This window comes from Gorilla gorilla, chromosome 8 (assembly GCF_029281585.2).
Source record: "Gorilla gorilla gorilla isolate KB3781 chromosome 8, NHGRI_mGorGor1-v2.1_pri, whole genome shotgun sequence".
Classification (NCBI taxonomy): Eukaryota; Metazoa; Chordata; class Mammalia; order Primates; family Hominidae; genus Gorilla; species Gorilla gorilla.
Window position 1 is genome coordinate 113,403,995 of NC_073232.2, and position 6,015 is coordinate 113,410,009.

Consider the following 6,015-nt stretch of genomic DNA (forward strand, 5'->3'; position numbering starts at 1 on the left):
GCCCAGCCATGAAAGCTCACAGACACACAGTTGTATTCTTGTACCCATTTTGGGAATCAGAGGCTTCACATCTGCAGGCTTTGACTTCTCTCCCCTTCCCATCTCAGGCCAGAAATTGGGTGCAGCGCAGCGGTGGTATGGTTATTGTGATTATTGCCCTGGGGCGAATTCTGCAGAGGAGTGGGCAAAAGAATATGGAGGGACCAATTTATTAACCCCATAGAAGCCCCAAGGTTTCCAGTGCCTGTGGGACTCCATTCAGCCTGGACTCTGCAAGACTGGCTTCTCTCCCTCGATGTAAAGTGGAGCAGGGGGATGGGAGTGTCTGGGTGGGAGATGGGCTGAAGAAACTGATCTTTGGAAGGCCTGGAGTCTTTGGTTGCACTAAATGAGCAGAACCTTCAGTTCCAGGGAGGCGCCCCTAGCCATCCCTGAGCCTCCGGCCCTGGGGTGGGTTATACTGTCCCCTCCACAGAGCAGCCTGATGTGCTGGCTTGTCTTGGGGCGTCACCTCCAGAAGAAGCCAAGCACAAACGTTCACAGAGATCCACTGAGCTCCTGAGCTGCCAAGGGACACCTGCATGGAGGTGCTAGGCCATGCGCTGGAGACAGCCCGTAAGTGAGAAAAACTCGCTTCCCTCCAGCCTCACTGTGCCCAGGCCGCTCTGTGCCCTGCCGCAAGCTGGTGGGGGGCGGAGGGAGGGCTTGTTAGTAAATGACCCAGAAGCGCCCCACCCCACACCCCACCACAAGGACTTGTCCGGGCCGGGCTAGATGCCGAGATGTAATTCACCAGATTTGTGAAAAGACGAGAAATCTGCTCTCATTTTGAAGCGCAGCCCCGTAGGCATCCAGGAGGCCGAATATAAACCTCTTCCGGAGGGCAGAGACATCTTGCACCGTCGCCCTCCAAATCTGACCCTCTAGACTGTGGAAGAGCGCGGCAGGGGTGCAGGGAAAAACACACAGCCCGTAGCCATCTGTTTGGCTCTGACGAGTCCCCAGACTCGAGCCTCCAGTCAGCTCGGACTCCAGACCAGGGCTCCGCGAGGGGTGGTGCGACTCTAACCCCACGGTCGCCACAGCAGCCGGAGAATTCGGCCAAACCTGACTCTCCAGGGGCGAGGGCTCCGCCAGACCGCATGGACAAGGAACCGGCCCCGCCGCGCTTTCCTGGACTGCGGAGACGGCCTGAGAGGTGGTGTCCCCGTCGCTGGCAGAGAAGGGCTGTCTCTTGATTTCTGAGCTTCAGGGCCACATGTCTCAGGCGGGTTGAGCCTCGATGATGTCTGCCGTTGGGTTCGCTTGTGGACGATCCCTTCCTGGGACCCCAGACCCGGGCTAGGGCCTCCAGGACGCCTGGGTCTTGCACCCCTTGCTTTTCCCGACGGGCTCCCGGAGTCTCATTTCTAGAATGAGGTGGGAGACCTCGTGACTGCGCGGAGGCCGCCCCAGGGCTCCGAGGGCACCGCACAGGGCACCAGGCCCTTCCCAGCTCAACCCGGGCTCGTCGCAGCAGTGAATTGGCGCCTGCCGATTGCGCGGCAGAGGCTGGCGAGCAGCGCTGGGCTGGAGCCGACCCGGCACCGCGCGGCGCCCGGATCCGGAGCTGCCAGCAGCAGAGGGGCAGGCTCTAGGAAAGCGTGAAAAGGGCTGGGTCCTTTGGGTCAGGATTTGCCCTGCGACCGGAGGATGGGGCGCACGATTCCAAGGCGCGGACTTCGAAGGCGAGAACCTGGAATGAGAAGCACACTCCCCCTGCCATCCCCCTGGAGTTCTCTTGCCCAGCTCGCAGCCTCCCTGAAGGATCGGGGCAAGGGCAAGGCCACGAGAGCTCAGGTGCTGTTAATTTCCGTTGAGGAGAAGCACCCTGGGGTCCCTGTCACTTGGAAATTCCCTGTAGCAGTGCTGTAAGCTTCATCACAGTCGGCCCTGCAACTCCCTCTGCACATCCTTGGAATCTCCAGGAGTTAGGGGGCGGGGCGAGGAGCTAACCCAGCCCTGGCTCTTCCTCCCCAGGGAGCCGAAACTTCTCTACTTCTCTGACTTTATGGTCCTTGGAGGCAGGGTAGGGGTTCAGGGGACTGATTCCTTTGGATTTCTGGGCGACTGGTCTGGCAAGTCAATAACCACCCCAGTTGTCCTGACAAACGGGTCTTCTTTGTGATCAGAGTCCATAAAATGGGCCTGTAGGAAACAGTGTCCCCTCCAACCAATACGAAGCCAGAAGCCCTCTCCTCTGTATAAGGTTTAGAGAGTGCTTCTCCACCCTGGACTGCAGAGAATACTCGCCTCCCTTGAGTCTTTGATTTTCTGCAGTCCCTCGGTGTGTGGAGTCTGAGTCCAGCTAACCCGAGAAGAAAAATGCACTGATTCCAGGGATATTCGGTAGTTTACAGGATCAATAGGAGGGCTGAGGAATTAAGGAACATCAGTTTCAGGAAACACAGGAATGCTTCGTTAAGGCACTGCTGCTAGCACCACAGTGGCTAGACTCCGGCATGAACATCACTGAGAGTAATTTCCCAACTTTTCCTCCATCTTCACTTCACTCCCTCAAGATTCAAAACTCATGGAGTATCATTTAACGATACTAAGAGTAGGACATGTGTCCAGGCACTAGTTGTCAGAGATGGGAGGGAAGAGCATAGTCCCTTAGACTTCCATATTAAAAGCTAAAACTGTTCCACCAATATTTACCCTGTTTGAGGACAGTCTCCCTATCAGGAAGTGTTCAGATGCTAGGTTAAAAAAGGGTGGGGGACCCACCCTAGGGGACCCACCCCTTTGGCTGCCCAATATCCACATATGCCTTTCTTCCTAAATTTACAGGCTTTTCCTCCACAAAATGCTCCCACCTAACATTATGTTACTGTCACTCATGACAGAAAATATATTCAACTTTCCTGACAATCCAAAGCCTCATAGCTCTACGTGCAATACCTTTGTTCTCTTCCTTCTCTAGTTCTGTTGGAATCTGGTCTCAATATTGTGCAACTTGTGGATTAGACTAAATTGTAAAGCTAATAATCATCACACATAATAATATAATAGTGGCCAGGCATGGTGGCTCATGCTTGTAATCCCAGCACTTTGGGAGGCCGAGGCGGGCGGATCATTTGAGGACAGGAGTTCGAGACCAGCCTGGTGAACATGGTGAAATCCTGTCTCTACTAAAAATACAAAAAAAAAAAAAAAAAAAAATTAACCGAATGTGGTGGCAGTTGCCTGTAATCCCAGCTACTCGGGAGGCTGAGGCAGGAGAATTGCTTGAACCCAGGAGGTGGAGGTTACAGTGAGCTGAGATCATGCCATTGCAATCCAGCCTGGGCAACAAGAGTGAAACTCCATCTCAAAAAAAAATAGTAATAATAATAATAATAATACAATTACAAGGGAATAAGAATGGAAGAAAATGCATGAAGTCAAAATATAGACTGTCTAATATGACAACAGGTCAGGACGTAAAAACCATTGTCTTTTTTTTGCATATTTCGTATTCATGACATCCCTCCTCCCTTTTCGATTCTGTTTCTTTTGCCTTCAGGCAGCACCTGGGCTGATTTGGGTTCTTTATCCTGGAGAGAGCCAAGCCTTTGTTCCTGAGGGATCTGAGCCCTTGATGGTCCTGCCTAGAAAGGGCTGTCATGGTCTTCCATTAACTTTTACCCCCGGACATAACAGCACTACAAGGGACCCCAAGGGAGCCCTGTGATTCCATGAATACTCCTTTTTGCCCCATTGTATAGGAAAAAATTCTACTTGAACTTGCTACCACTCTAGCCAATTCCATAGTCTCCTTTAACCTTGCTCATCCATTGACAGGAGCAACCAGAAGTGACCAGGTAAGAATTTATGCTCCCATTTCAGTGAAAACATTGTTTCTCTTGGTGGGAACTTTCTTCTTTTGGGGACTCTAACTCTAATATAGCAGAAACAAGAGTCACAGAAAGTGAGGGTGTCACTGGGGACTTATAGAAGGTATTGCCCTCTCTTTTTGGGGTCATACAATCAGGCTATGGGGGAAATAGCAGCAAATATTAAGTACTAGCTCATAGCATATGTTTCATCCTGAAGTACTGCACCACACTACCGTAAAGTACAAACCAGGCTGTTCTAATGACACAGAATACAGTGGCTCAAACAAGATATAAATTATTTTTTCTCTTGCATCCAGGAAAGACAGATAGCTCTGCTCTGTGAAGGCATCGGGAGGCCCAGGCTAGTGAGGAAGCTTTGCCATTCTCCGCAGCCACCTTCCAAACTTGTGTCAATCCTTGACAGAGGAAGGAAAGGGGGCAGCAGCTCCAAGGCAAGCTCTTTAAGAAGATGACCGCAAAGTTGTGCATATTTCACTTACATTCCTTTGAGAAGAGCTAGCTGCAAGGGAGGCTGGGAAATGTAGGCTCTAGGTGAATCTAGTGGATATTAGCCCATTGTTAAAACTGCAAAATGTATTCTTGTCAATAGCAATGTTGTGTGGAAAACTAGACAATTATAAGGCCTTGAATGAATGTATTAGCTGAAGCTTGACGCTCAGAAAAGGCATATACAAGCCTACCACCAGATACCTCATTGGTGCCGCTGGCGTTATGGTATAGAGGCACCAGTGAGGTATCTTGTGGTAAGTTTCTACACAGTAGGGGCCTTGAAGCTGATCCCAGTTGCTGGCAAATTGGTTAATTTTGCAGTAAGCTTAGACTTGGGAGATGTTGAGTTTATGCACAGCTTTCTTTCTTCTTGATCTTGGGCCCATTTGTTTAAGAGCACATTGAGCAGGACTTGCAGTGCCTGGGAAGGAGACTGACTGAGATCCAGAGTAGGTTATCTTGTCCACTTGATTTTGAAAAACCATTTCTTTATTTATTTTTTGAGATGAGGTCTCACTCTGTCACATAGGCTGGAGTGCAGTGGCAGGATCATGGCTCACTGCAGCCTCAACCTCCTGGGCTTAAGCAATCCTCCCACCTCAGCCTCCCAAGTAGCTGGGACTACGGTTGCACACCACCACACCGGCCTTTTTTTTTTTGGTAGAGATAAAGTTTGCCATGTTGCCCCAACTCCTGGGCTCAAGTGATCTGCCCACCTTGGCCTCCCAAAGTGCTAGGATTACAAGCCTGAGCCACTGTGCCTGGCTGAAAAACCTTTTAAATCAGATATTTTTGGTGATCATTTTCATAAAACACAAATATTTTTACACTCTATGTCCATCCCAAAAGATTATTCTTTGTACTTTTTCCCACCATGTCCTTTACCCAGACCTGTGGCCTGCAGTGAACAGTCTACTAAAGCACTTTTTAGGGGTTCTGTTATTGCCTTGACCAAAGTATTTTTTAAGTTTTTTGAGAAGGAGACATCTTCTGGGATCCTTTCCAGAGACATCGTGGCTGGGTGAAGTGGCCCATGATAAATCCTCTCCAGTGTTCCTGTCTTCAGAAATTTTCAGCCAGGCATGGTGGCTCATGCCTGTAATCCCAGCATTTTGGGAAGTCGAGGTGGGTGGATCACAAGGTCAGTAGTTCAAGACCAGCCTGGCCAACATGGTGAAACCCCATCTCTACTAAAAAGACAAAAATCTGCCTGGCATGGTGGTGCATATCTCTAATCCAATCTACTCGGGAGGCTGAGGCAGGAGAATTGCTTGAACCCAGGAGGCGGAGGTTGCAGTGAGCTGAGATCCCGCCACTGCACTCCAGCCTGGGGGACAAGACTCCGTTTCTGAAAAAAATAAAAAACAAAAAACAAACAAACAAACAAAAACTTTTCAGGTTCCTTTCAGGGTATACTGTTTCTGACATTGTAACTTTAGATCAGGCTGATTTTAATGATGTAAGGGCACTTATCAAAGACTCTGAAGTTGGTGTTTTAGTTTGAGCACCTGGGAGTCCAGGTTTCTTTCATTTATCTGCTCCTTCAAACAGAACCACCTCCAGATGCTAGAACCAACCTTAGACTCTTTGGCAGGTGCTCCTACATATGAAATTCAGTGAAAATTAAAATTTGTCGCCTTCCCCG